Source organism: Urocitellus parryii, unplaced genomic scaffold (genome assembly GCF_045843805.1).
Source record: "Urocitellus parryii isolate mUroPar1 unplaced genomic scaffold, mUroPar1.hap1 Scaffold_114, whole genome shotgun sequence".
NCBI classification, from domain to species: Eukaryota; Metazoa; Chordata; class Mammalia; order Rodentia; family Sciuridae; genus Urocitellus; species Urocitellus parryii.
Window position 1 is genome coordinate 387,940 of NW_027551871.1, and position 13,883 is coordinate 401,822.

The following is a 13,883-nucleotide window of genomic DNA, read 5'->3' on the forward strand; positions in this document are numbered from 1 at the left end:
CTATAGGAAGCCCCAGACCCTGAGCCCAAAGAAGCCGCAGCTGAGTGCATACCCGAGAGGGAAAATGTGCTCCTGATTGAGCCCCCACTGGCCCTACTCTTCTTCTTCGGGCTTGGTCTCGGCGGTTTTCCTGGCGTTCTTGTACAGAAAGACCTGCTGGTCCACGTGCACCGAGGCCTGCCCGTTCCTCTTGGTGCTGATCATGCTGGCTGAGGAGCTGAAGAGGCGCATAGGGAAGATGCAGGTGGCGGCCATGCACCAGTACTTCTGGAGCACCTTGGGTAGCTCCGGGAAGAGCGCCAGGCTGTCGGACCACCACTTGAGTGGGTTCCCCTGGAGGCTGAGGACCTTCTGCGACTTGAAGTTGCTCAGCTCCTCCAGCAGCTGCTAGTGCAACTCCTCCTGTTCCTCGGCGCCACCTATCTGGCAGAAGGTCTCGGCCAGCATGCTGTTGATGACGCTTCTGGGCTTCTTGGCCACTGGCCCCTTGGACACTGCGTAGAGCTTGTCCTCCGTAGGCGGCAGCAGCGGGAAGCTGCTGTCCTTGACGTTTCCAGGAGGCCTTTGGATTCCTCCACCACTCGGTTTTCCAATTGCTGCCTCTCTAAGGCGGACAGGAAGGGGAATCTCTTGTAGTAAGGGTACAGGAAGGTGGCCACATTGAGGAACAAATATGTCTATCTCAGTCGTCTCCTGGGAGGTCTTGGAGAGCTCTTTGGAAATGATCTCCTTGGCCATTCTCATCTCCTTGCAGTTGATCTCTTTGATGTTGAGCTTCATGTTCAGCAGCAGCGGCTTCACCATGCTGATGGTTGGATGCTTGGATATGGACAGCATCTTGGCCACCTGCTTGAAAGTCTGCAGCAGGTCCACCACACTGCCAATGGTGGCTCACTTGGTGGCCTCCAACATGAGATGGTGATTGTTGCTGTCCTCCACCAGGATTCCCGCCATGGTGAACTGCTGCTCCTTGAGCCGCTGCAGATGGCCAGGCTGCTGCCCCACCAGGCCACCTGGTTGCTGACCATCATGCTGTGCTCTGCACCATGCTGCTTCTGCTTCTTGTGGAGCATGTACTTGGCCACCAAGGACTGCTGGAAGTTCGCCACCAGCCTGAGACAGCACACCAGCAGCAAGCCCAGCTTGGGCAGCTGGAAGGCCTGCTGGATGCCCGCTTTGAAGATCCACCCCCCAGACACAGCATCTGCATGGGGATATCCAGCAGGGAGCAAGCCTTGGCGTTGTCCTTCCCACAATCCTTGGTGGTCCTGAAGACCTTGGTGCTGATGCCCCACTCAATGAACATCTCCTAGAGCACGTGCGTGATGATCTCAGCTGCATTCTCCTGGACACCTCGAAGGTCTTTAGGCACCTGGAGGCCACCTACAGGCAGTTAGAGGACGCAAGGCCCGGGATGTGCATGGCCAGAGTCACATAGGCGTGGTTCTGGTGGTTGCTGCGCCACAGCTCGGTGGAGATGCCGCATCACTCGGTGTCCAGGTGTTCCTTGAGCACAGCCTCCCGCATGGAACTGTAGCGCTCTGGCAGAGCCTTGCTGCAGAAGAACTTCCTACTGGGCAGCTCATAACTAGGCTCTGTGGTCCTGAGCAGCACACAGAACATGGGCTCATCCACAATGGAAACAATGCACAGCCTCTCGCAGATTAGCGACGGAACTGTGCCCATCAGCTCCTGCTGCCTTGTGCCCTAGAAGCCATGGCCAGGTTTCAGGCCAGTGCGTTCTGTGCAGGTGGCAGCAGCTGCTGCTGCTGCAATGATGAGGACGACTCAGGACTGAATTTGGAGAAGGCTGTGACAAAAGCCTCCAGCATCTGCTCCGTGTAGCTCTTGATGAATTCACAGAACTCCTCGGGGTGATTCTTCTCCAGGTTGTAAGACAGGTTGGACGTGTTCTTGGAATAGGCGATCTGGGACAAGCAGATGTGACAGTAGATCTTCTTCCACTACAAGATGCATCCTTTGACATTGGTGTTGATGCTGAAATACTTCCACATCTTGCTCTTGGCGCAAGGGTGCGCCACCAGCTTCAGGTCCACCTGCGAGCTGTCCACCACTTTTTCTCCATCGCTTCAGTGGCTGGGCCTGCTCATTCTCTGGGACATGTTGGCTCTGGTGAGGTTACAGGCATGCACCACCATGTCAAGCCTAGAACTTTTAATATTTTGTTGGATGATCTTGATCAATTTCTAAATAAAAAGGGAAATTTTGTGATATAAAATGATCTCTTGAAAGATATCTTAATTACTTTCAACATAAACCACTCAAGTTAAACATATTATAAAGTAATATTGTATATATATATATATATATATATATATATATATGAATATGATGGATTATTACAAAAAAAACTCTAATTGAATCATAAATACTTCAAGGTGAAAGGAGGGCTGGGCCGACTTTGGCCACAGACCAACTCTGGCTGATGGTCTGTGTTTTTAGAGCCTATAAGATAAGAATTATTTTTCTTACATTTTTACTGAATTGATGGAGGGGGAATTGTGTTTCCCTTAAAGCCTAAAATGTTTACTAGCTAGTTGCTACAGAAAGTTTGCTGACTACTGATATAAAGGGTAATGTGACTGAAGTAGCAAATATCTACTAACGCAAATATTGATGTGATATTTAAAATTTATGTAATCTCCTCACATACAAAAATTTATCAAATTTATCAACATAACTTCTAATAACTCTGTTCTCAGTTCACCTATTTCTAACTTTGATGACATCACATGATCCAAACCCATCACCTCTCACTTGAACTTCTGTATCATCTTCTCTATTTCACATTATTATTCTTTCTTCAATGAATTCCTAACTCCTTGTTGGAAGCTGTTTTAAAATACAACACTTCATGTAATTCACTTGGTTAAATTCCTTTAGTAGCTTTTAGCTCACCTTAAAATAAACATTTTTGAAAGTTCTTCATGATATCATACCTTCAAATCTCTAGAGTCCAAAATTATAATCAACATTGCTTATCTTTTCTGTATTTTCTGACCCCACCAGCCAAAGCCATATTCTAATCCAGAATTTTAGTCTTTTGAGTCTGAGTTTCCATTTGTCTGTAATATTCTCCCACCCTCACCTTTTCTCTTACCTAGTTCTTACTTATCTTTCAGATACTACATTAAATACCAGTTTCATAAGGAATCCTACTTCAACCACACAAAATAAATCACTTATTTATAACATATACTCTATATTTGTCTATATTTCCATCTTAGGATTTACTATGATTGTACTCTATTAATTGTGGAAAACATATTTTTGGTTTCTTTACATTTTACAGAGGTAGGGCCCATGACTGCTGTCTATCAATCACACAGTGTGGAGCACTTCTTAGGTACTTAACTTTCAGTTGAATAAACAAATAAATAAGGAATAAAGAAGCAAGTCAATGAATAAGACAATAAATATAGAAAACACATCCAATTATATAAACCAACTCAACTTACAGTGTTGTGTTTTAGAAATATAATTATATGGGCATCTCAAAACTCTTGAAAACTTAAATTTTATTACGCATATATAGACATCCACCTTTGTAAGGAATTAAACTTTCTGAATCAGCTGGAACTTTGTTCCCATTTTGACTCTTCACCTTTCATTTTAACATCTCTCCCTGACAAGTATTCACTCACAGTGTGTTCACATATGTGTGTGCACACATGCACCATGCCTCCTGTCATCAAGATTTCAGGGTTTCCTGAGAACTCTGCATTCTCTTTCTTCACATTGTCATTGACCATCTCTATTGCTTCCTGTCACTGACATCTTGGGTCTGAGTTTTCTCTGCTACTTTCTATTTTTACTGCTATTGTCAATCTCTTGTCTATATTCTCTTCACAGTAGTAAGGTTTATGTACAGAATAAAGGCAAAGAGAGGCCCCTCCATCTAACTGTCTGCAATGTAGAAATTTCTAGTCTCCTGGTTAAAATTCCTACAACAATATAAAAAAGCTGTGGGTAGGCCTAACAATCTTGTTAGCAGGGATTAGTTACACAAAGAAGCAAGGGATGGTTGGAAGAAAATTTTGAATGCATTGATAATGGAAATTTTATATTGTATTTTGATGTTTATAGTAGCACAGGTTCACTTCTTTAAAAGACCTGGAGAAACCAATCAAACTGTTCCCTGTGTAAAAAAAAAAAAAATTAATGAATATTCTATTGTGCTGTATATTTGAAAATTCAGAGAGAGTAGAATTTAAGTGTTCTTATCATATTTCATGATTTAGATATTAAGTGTCTCATTCTCTCACTAAAGCTCATGTGTGAGGGAATGCAAGAACATTCAGAGAAGAAATGATTGGGTTATGAGAGCCTTAACTCAACTGGTAAATTAATCCCTTGATGGGATCACCAGAGTGGTAACTGAAGGCAGGTAGAGTGTGGTTAGAGGAAGTGGTACTGGGGGTCATGCCTTTAGGGTATATATTTTGTACCTAATGAATATAGTCTCTCTCTGCTTCCTGATCATGTGAGATACTTCCCTCTGCCACTACTCTTCTGCCATGATGTTCTGCCTTACCTTAAATGCTAAGGAATGGAGATAGTCTCCTATGAACTGAGACTCCTGAAACCATGAGCCCCCAAATAAACTTTTCTCCTCTAAAATTGTTTTTGTCAAGTCTTTTGGTCACATCAGTGAATAGATGACTAAAACAGCATACAAATGATCTTCTGAAATACATATACATTGTAAATGGAATGACTAAATTGAGCTAATTGACATGTGTATTGCTCCCACATTCTTGTTATCTTTTATGATAAGAACACTTATGTACAATTTGTATTTGTTAATTAAAACTTAAAAATTATATTTATGAAATATATGGATAGGTCTTTCACCAATTCTAGGATTCTCCATTCTTTTGGGACATCAAATAAAATTCTCTCCAAGTCTTATGAAAATCCTAAGAATAAGGAACTCCTTACCCCAGTATATGCTGTATTTCTTTTGTCTGTGGCACCTTTTTTTTAGCACAGCCACAGACATTGCTCAGTTTTTTCTTATTTATACTTGTAGTCAACCATACATATCACTCTTTCCCTCCTCTTACTAATCATCAGAAAGATAACCTCAAGTCCCCATGAAACAAGGGAATTTTGTAAAAAATGATGACAGTAAGTTCATCTAAATCAAATGTGCAAGAAACTCCATTGTTCAACATAGTTGTCACAGCCATATTCTCAAAATTAGAGTGAGAAATATTCCTATTTATTGGCTTTTAGCTACTTCTTATTTCTTCAGGACTTTATATACTCTAAAACCACCAAAATAAATTTCAGAACACTTTCATAAACCCCATCCATATCCATGAACCTCATTGTTCATTTCTCCACAACTGGGCTGGGATGTAGCTCAGTGGCAAAGTGTCCGCCTTGCATTCACAAAGCCCTGAGTTCAACCCCCAGTTCCAAAAAGACAAAAAAAAGAACCCCACCAAAAAAAAAATAAGATTAAAAAAAAAAAAAAACATTTCTCCACAACTTACTGGTCCTGAGTACTTGTCATTTTCTGTCTTTGTGAATTTAAAAAAAAAATCAAATCCCTGTACTTTTATATGGAATGGAGCATTATATATGAAAAGAGGATAACTGTGTCCTTTCTTTTGCTTCTGGCTTCTTTATTTGGTACAATGCGTGTTTGGGGATATGGGCACATTGGTTCTACCCTTGTTCAACAGATCAGAGTAGACCACCAAGTAGATCAGCACCTACTCAGACTGCTTTCACTTTCATGACTCCAACCTCAAAATGACATTGTTTGAGTATACCTCCTAGAAAGCAGTGGCCCCAGGGACTCAAGGTCCCCTACAGGATAAAGACCCAATGTTGACTCCTGTGTCTCTCCAACCTAGGCCTGTCACAATGGCTTCCTAAGGATTTGGATTTCCAAATCCACCACTTCTTTCTAATCTACCTTTTTACTTTTGCTTATTTATCTGAACTACTCTGCCTAAAGATCTATATTGCCTCTTCTCTGGAGTATATGATATATAAAACACAATGATGCAAAATCCATATGAGACCTGGGGATGTGGCTCAAGTGGTAGCATGCTGGCCTGGCATGCATGCGGCCCGGGTTCAATCCTCAGCACCACATACAAACAAAGATGTTGTGTCTGCCAAAAACTAAAAATAAATAAATAAATATTAAAAATTCTCAATTCTCTCTCTCTCTCTCTCTCTCTCTCTCTCTCTCTCTCTCTCTCTCTCTTAAAAAAATCCACATGAAAAATATCCCTAGTTGAGGAATTTCTGTATGGAAAGAATTGGCTAAAACTTCAGAAACACTTTGGATAACAAATTGTGAGGGAGGCACAGATTCCACTACTACATAAAGGTAGTTTTAGCTGTGACAAGTAGAAAATACTTAGTGTTTGGGTCATCACCATAGGACTTACCAACATTCCTCCGTCCTCCATTGCCATAAAAGTTGTAGGTGCAGGGTAAATTAGGTATGCTTTGTCCCTGTAGACTGTGAACCCTTTGAGACTATAATCCATGCTTTCTCTATCTTTGTATCTCCAGATCATAGCCTAATGTCAATGACAAAGTACTTACTCAAAGCATGTTTCATAAACAAGTAGATGAATTAATAAGTGAACAAATAAGTCAATTACCCAATGAATATTCACTTAGTGATTATTTGGGAGAGAAGTGCAGTGGGCAGGTCAGAACCACAAGGAAAGCATGAAGTTACCACCCACAAACATGGTTATTTGTCAGGCAGCTAGTGAAAACTGTCAAAGGACCAGGACCAAAATGCACTTTATTTGCAAGCAGGATCTGCCTTGAGTTTAACAGTTGTTGAATTTAAACTTATCTCACTAACTGCTTCCTTGCAATCCCATAGAATAATTCTGCTTAAATTTTACTTAATTGTATCAGAAAGATGCTTGCCTGTAAATCTGTATATCTTCCCTTTTTTCTACCAGTGGTTTATACTTGAAATAGAACTGAGTCAATGGAACTCTTTACAAAGTATTTCCACTTCTTGCTCTTTCCTTGGGCACCTCACCTGAAGTTAGGGATGATCATGTGACCTTCTTGGGACAATAGCAGGTGTTACTTGTAGTCATAACCCTTCGTATCCACAGAGCACAAGTCTTTACCCTCTGGCACAATGACCTGCAATTTTGATATTTTGCCTGGTACCTAGAATGGGCACATTTTCAAGCAGAGCTCTCAATCAACCCTCAATGGGAAAAAAAGTGAAAAATAAAATTTTATTTTAAATTGTTGAGATTCTTGCCCTTCTTTGATATGATAGCATGGCCTAAATTCTCTCAAGGAAATAATAGATACAAAATAAGAAAGAATCTATATAAATATGCTGATTAGGTAAACATCTTTGAGACCACTCACCCTTGCTGGAATCAAGGTATTACATTCTAGCCTACTGACCCTGGATAAGTTAGGTAAACAATCTGGGACTAAAAGATTTCTAGAATAATTATAGCTAACTTCAAGACTTGTGAGGACTAAATGAGGTTAACATCTAAGAAACAGAGCAATGCTTTGAACAGCCTAGGAACCATATATATGAATGTTATTGTTTTCACTTTTAGTCTTACTGGACTTGACTTTCACCTTGGTTACCCCTTGTGTTTCATTTAAGAGCTGTCTAGTCAAAGACCACATCTCAGAAGAGTTTTGTGAATCATTCTGTGATTAAGAGCTACAGAAATGAAAGTAAAACAAACAAACAAACAACAATAACAGCAATGACAAACTTTGGGGAAGTAAACCTGAAGAAATTACTTTTAGATTTATTGATCTTATGGTGTACTGAGCCTAACATTTAATTACCACTTGGCAATGTGGCCCCTTCTATAGTTAATCATAATTTAATATTTCTTATAGGAAAGAGAATGACTTTCTAGTAAATAGTTTTATAACAGCCTGTGAGTTCAACTGGAGGTTGTAGAACCACAGATCCACACTGGGATATGAAGGGAACTCTTCAGAGTTTTAGACAGGAGTATAACCAGCATGAATAATCCCCAAAGTCTGGGTTTCATATTCCTTTTGTGTGACTATGACCTGCCAATAAGAGATCTGGAAGGATAAGAAAGGTGGACACCCAACTGGGCACAATGAGGATGATTAAGATCATAAGTGTTATGAGAATTAAAAATGAACTTATAACATGGGGCTGGGGTTGTAGCTCAGTGGTAGAATGCTTGCCTAGCCCATGTGAGGGTCTGAGATCAATACTCAGCACAACATAAAGATAAAAAAGTAAAATAAATGCATTATGTCCATCTATAACTATAAAAAAATTTAAAACATATTTTAGCTCTACATGGATATAATAACTTTATTTTGTTTTATTATTATTATTTTTTGAATTCCAGTACTTAGTGAAACTCTAGTGCGGCAAATAACGTGTAAGGGTACTGCATAATAGTTCTTGTTTTGATACATTCCCTTTGTAGTGATTTATTAAGGGAGACTGAAAAAGCCTGATTAAAATGCATAAACTGTGCTGAACAGTAAAGAACTATGTCTAAGAATGAAAAAATGGGACCCACATGCTGCGCATTGAAATTGCCCTTAATGCTATGGCCTATTGTTGAACAGATTAGGAAGCCAAAGGTTGATTGTAATCACATTTGAAGTTTCCCATCCCTTATAAAAGCAACACTTCCTTGTGCAAATGTTTCAATTTGTTGTAGTTAAAAACTGCTTCCTGACTTAATCCTTGAAGAAACCAGTTCTTTTTACTGTCAAGTGAATGGAAAAATTTAGACAGGGAACACACTGGACTTCACAAAATGAAACAGAGATTGTATGTTGAAAGAGAAATAAAATCTAAAGAATTAACAGGAGCAAATTAATCCAGCTAGAGAGCTAGAGATAGGGATTTCTTTTGTACTTCATTTAAGCTGGGGAAGAAATTTTGTGGGTTGGCTAGGTGCTGAAATCTCTTTTTATTAATATATATTATATATAAATTTTTATTTTTAAAAATATATTTATTTATTTATTTGCATAATGATAATGATTCTTTTTTTAAGAGAGAGAGAGAGAGAGAGAGAGAGAGAGAGAGAGGGAGGGAGGGAATTCTTTTAATATTTATTTTTCAGTTTTTGGTGGACACAACATCTTTATTTTATTTTATGTGGTGCTGAGCATCGAACCCAGTTCCCCGCACATGCCAGGCGAGCATGTTACTGCTTGAGCCATATCCTCAGCCTTGCATTACAATTCTTAATACATAATTATATAATAATTTATCATTTAATTATATATTATATATAAGTCATGTTGACACCAAATTCACATCTTCATACATGTATTATGTATAATGATGGGGATCTCCTTTCATCATCCATGCTATTCCCCTTCTCCCTTCTTTTCCCTCCCACCCCTATTCCCTATCTAAAGTTAATCTTTCTCTCTTGCTCTCCCTTCCAACCCATTTTGAGTCACTCCCCTTATATCAGAGAAGACATTTGGCATTCAATTTTTGTGGATTGGCTAACTTCACTTAGCATAATCTTCTCTAATGCCATCCATTTCCCTGCAAATTCCATTAATTTATTCTTTTTTATTTCTGAGTAATCTTCCATTGTGAATAAATGCCATATTTTTTAATACATTCATCCACTGAAGGACATCTAGGTTTCTCCAGAGTTAATCAATTTTGAATTGTGCTGCTATAAACATTGATGTGGCTGTGTTCCTGTAATATGCTATTTTTAGGTTTTAGTCTGAGAAGAGGAATAGTTGGGTCAAATGGTGGTTCCATTCCCAGTTTTCCAAGGAATCTCCATACTGCTTTCCAAATTGGCTACACCAATTTGCAGTCCCACCAGCAGTGTATGAGTGTACCTTTTCCCCTGCATCTCTCCAGCGCTTCTTGTCTGTCTTCATAATGGCTGCCACTCTTACTGGAGTGAAATGGTATCTTAGAGAAGTTTTAATTTGCATTTTATGATTGCTAGAGATGATGAGCATTTTTTTTCATATATTTGTTGATTGATTGTATATCCTCTTCTGAGAAGTGTCTGTTCAGGTCCTTGGCCCATTCATTTATTGGATTATTTTTTGGTACTTATCTTGTTCAGCTCTTTATGTACCCTAGAGATTAGAGCTCTATCTGATGTGTTAGGGGTAAAAATTTGTTTGCAGGATGTAGGCTCCCTATTCACCTCACATATTATTTCTTTTGCTGAGAAAAAAAAAAACTTTTTAGTTTGAATCCATCCCATTTGTTAATTATTGGTTTTAATTCTTGTGCTATAGGCATCTTATAAAGGAAGTTGAGGCCTAGCCCCACGTGTTGGAAATTAGGGCCTACTTTTTCTTCTACTAGATACAGAGTCTCTGATTTAATCCATAGATCCTTGATCCATTTTGAGTTAACTTTTGTGCATGGTCAGAGATATGGATTTAATTTCATTTTGTTGCATATGGATTTCCAGTATTCCCAGCACCATTTATTGAAAATGCTATCCTTTCTTCAGTGAATGCTTTTAGCACCTTTGTCTAATATAAGGTAGTTGTAGTTTTGTGGGTTAGTCTCTGTGTCCTCTATCCTGTAGCATTGGTCCACCAGCCTGTTTTGGTGCCAGTACTATGCTGTTTTTGTTACTATTGCTCTGTAGTATAGTTTAAGGTCTGGTATAATGATACCAACTGTTTCACTCCTCCTGCTTAGAATTGCTTTAGCTATTCTGGGTCTCTTATTTTTCCAGATAAATTTCAGGATTGCTTTTTCTATTTCTATGCAGAATGCTATTGGGATTTTGATTGAAATTGCATTGAACCTGTATAGTGCTTTTGGTAGTATGGTCATTTTAATAATATTAATTCTGCCTATCCATGAGCAAGGTAGATATTTCCATCTTCTAGGGTCTTCTTCTGTTTCTCTCTTTATGGTTCTATAGTTTTCATTGTAAAAGTCTTTCACCTCTTTTGTTAGGTTGATTCCCAAGTATTTTATTTTATTTTTTTTGAGGACATTGTGAATGGAATAGTTTTCCTCATTTCTTTTTCAGAGGATTTGTTACTGATACACAGAAATGCTTTTGATTTATGGGTGTTGATATTATGTCCTGCCACATTGCTGAATTCATTTACTAATTCTACAAGTTTCTTGGTAGAGTTTTTTTGGGTCTTCTAGGTATAGAATCATATCATCAGCAAATAGTGCTAATTTCTTTCATCTGTCTAATTACACTGGCCAATGTTTCAAGAACTATGCTAAATAGAAGTGGTGAGAGAGGGCAACCCTGTCTTGTTCCAGATTATAGAGGGAATGACTTCATTTTTTCTCTGTTTAGAATGATTCTGGCCTGAGGCTTAGTATAGATAGCTTTTACAATGTTGAGGTAAGTTACTGTTATCCCTACATTTTCTTGTATTTTGAACATAAAGGGATGCTGTTGCTGTGTTTGTCTAATGCTTTTTCTACATCTATCAAGATGATCATGTGGTTCTCATCTTTAAGTTTATTGATGTGATGTATTATGTTTATTGATTTCCTTATGTTGAACAAACCTTGTATCCTGGGGATGAATCCCACTTGATCATGTTGCACAATCTTTTTGATATGTTTTTGTATCTGATTTGCCAGATTTTTATTGATGATTTTTTGCATCTATATTCATTAGAGATATTGGTCTGAATTTTTCTTTCTTTGAGGTGTCTTTGTCTGGTTTTGGAATCAGGGTGATATTGGCCTCGTAGAATGAATTTGGAAGTACTCCCTCTTTTTCTATTTCCTGAAATATATTGAAGAGTATTGGAATTAGTTCTTCTTGAAAGATCTTGTAAAACTCGGCTGTATATCCATCTGGTCCTGGGCTTTTCTTGGTTGGTAATCTTTTGATGGCTTCTTCTATTTCCTCGCTTGATATTGGTCTGTTTAAATTGTGTGTATCCTCCTGACTCAGTCTGGGCAAATCATATGACTTAAGAAATTTATCGATATCTTCACTATCTTCTATTTTATTGGAATATAGGTTTTCAAAATAATTTCTAATCGTCTTCTGTATTTCTGTAGTATCTGTTGTGATATTGCCTTTTTCATCCAGTATGTTAGTAATTTGAGTTCTCTCTCTTCTTCTCTTCATTAGCATGGCTAAGGGTCTGTCAATCTTATTTATTTTTTCAAAGAACCAACTTTTAGTTTTGTCAATTTTTTCAATTTTTTCTTTTGTTTCAATTTTATTGATTTCAGCTCTGATTTTAATTATTTATTGCCTTCTACTGCATTTGCTGCTGATTTGTTCTTCTTTTAATAGGGCTTTGAGATGTAGTGTGAGATCATTTATTTGTTGGCTTTTTCTTCTTTTAAGAAATGAATTCTATGCAATAAATTTTCCTCTTAGTATTGCTTTCATAGTGTCCCAGAGATATCAATATGTTGTGTCTGAGTTTTCATTTACCTCTAAGAATTTTTAAAATTTTCTTCTTGATGTCTTATGTAACCCATTGTTTATTCAGAAGCATATTGTTCATTCCCTATGTGATGTAAGAATTTTTCTTTCTTATTTTATTGTTGACTTCAAATTTCAATCCATTATGATCAGATAAAATGCATGATAGTATCTCTGCTTCTTTGTATTTGCTAAGAGTTGCCCTGTGACATAATAAATGGTATATTTTTGAGAAGGATCCATGTACTTCTTAGAAAAAAGTGTATCTTCTTGATGTTGGTTGATATATTCTATATATGTCAATTAAGTATAAATTATTAATTGTCTTATTGAGTTCTATAGTTTCTTTATTCAACTTTTGTTTGGAAGATCTGTTCAGTGGTGAGACGCTTATATTGGATTATTGTGTTGTGTTTTATTTGACTCTTGAACTTGAGAAAATTTTCTTTGATGAACATAGCTGCACCATTGTTTGGGGCATATATATATTAATGATTGTTATGTCTTGTTGGTGTATGATTCCCTAGAGCAGTATGTAGTATCTATCTTTATTCATTTTGATTAACTTTGGCTTGAAGTCTATTTTATTTGATATGACACCCTTGCTTGCTTCTGAGGTCCATGTGAGTGGTATAATTTTTCCCAACCTTTCACCTTCAGTCTGTGTATATCTTTTACAATCAAATGAGTCTCCAGTAGGCAGCATATTGTTAGATTTTTTTAATCCAGTCTACAAACCTATGTCTTTTGATTTGTGAGTTTAAGCCAATAACATTTAGGGTTACTATTGAGATACGGTTTATATTTCTAGCCATATTTGTTTATTTTTGTTATTTAACATGATATGTTTTTCCTCTTTGATTAGTTTTTCCTTTACTGTACTACTTCCTACTGTTGGTTCTCATTGTTATTTTTCATTTCCTCTTCATGAAATATTTTGCCAAGGATGTTTTGAAGTGCTGGTGTTCTACCTGTAAATTCTTTTAACTTTTGTTTATCATGGAAGTTTTTTATTTCGTCTTCAAACCTGAAGCTTAATTTTGCTGGATACAAGATTCTTGGTTGGAACCCATTATTTTTCAGCATTTGAAATATGTTGTTCCAGGATCTTCTAGGTTTCAGAGTCTGTGTTGAAAGATCATCCATTGACCTAGTTGGTTTACCTCTAAATCTAATCTGCTTCCTTTCCTTGTGACTTTTAAAATTCTCTCTTGTTCTGTATATTGGGCATCTCCATTACAATGTGTCTTGGTGTGGATCTCTTGTGATTTTGCACATTTGGCATTCTGTAGGCTTCTAGGATTTGGATTTCTGTTTCATTCTTTATGTCTGGGAAGTTTTCTAATATTATTTCAGTGAACAGATTGCTCAATCCTTTGGTTTGGACCTCTATATCTTGCTGTATCCCATTAACTCTTAAATTTGGTCTCTTTATGCTATCCCACATTTCTTGGATATTCT

The 13,883-nt window shown here is 37.7% G+C and overlaps 1 pseudogene; it reads right to left on the reverse strand.

The window, feature by feature from the left end:
• Positions 1 to 13,883, reverse strand: part of LOC144251583 (E3 SUMO-protein ligase ZBED1-like) — a 61,093-nt pseudogene continuing 47,210 nt past the window's right edge.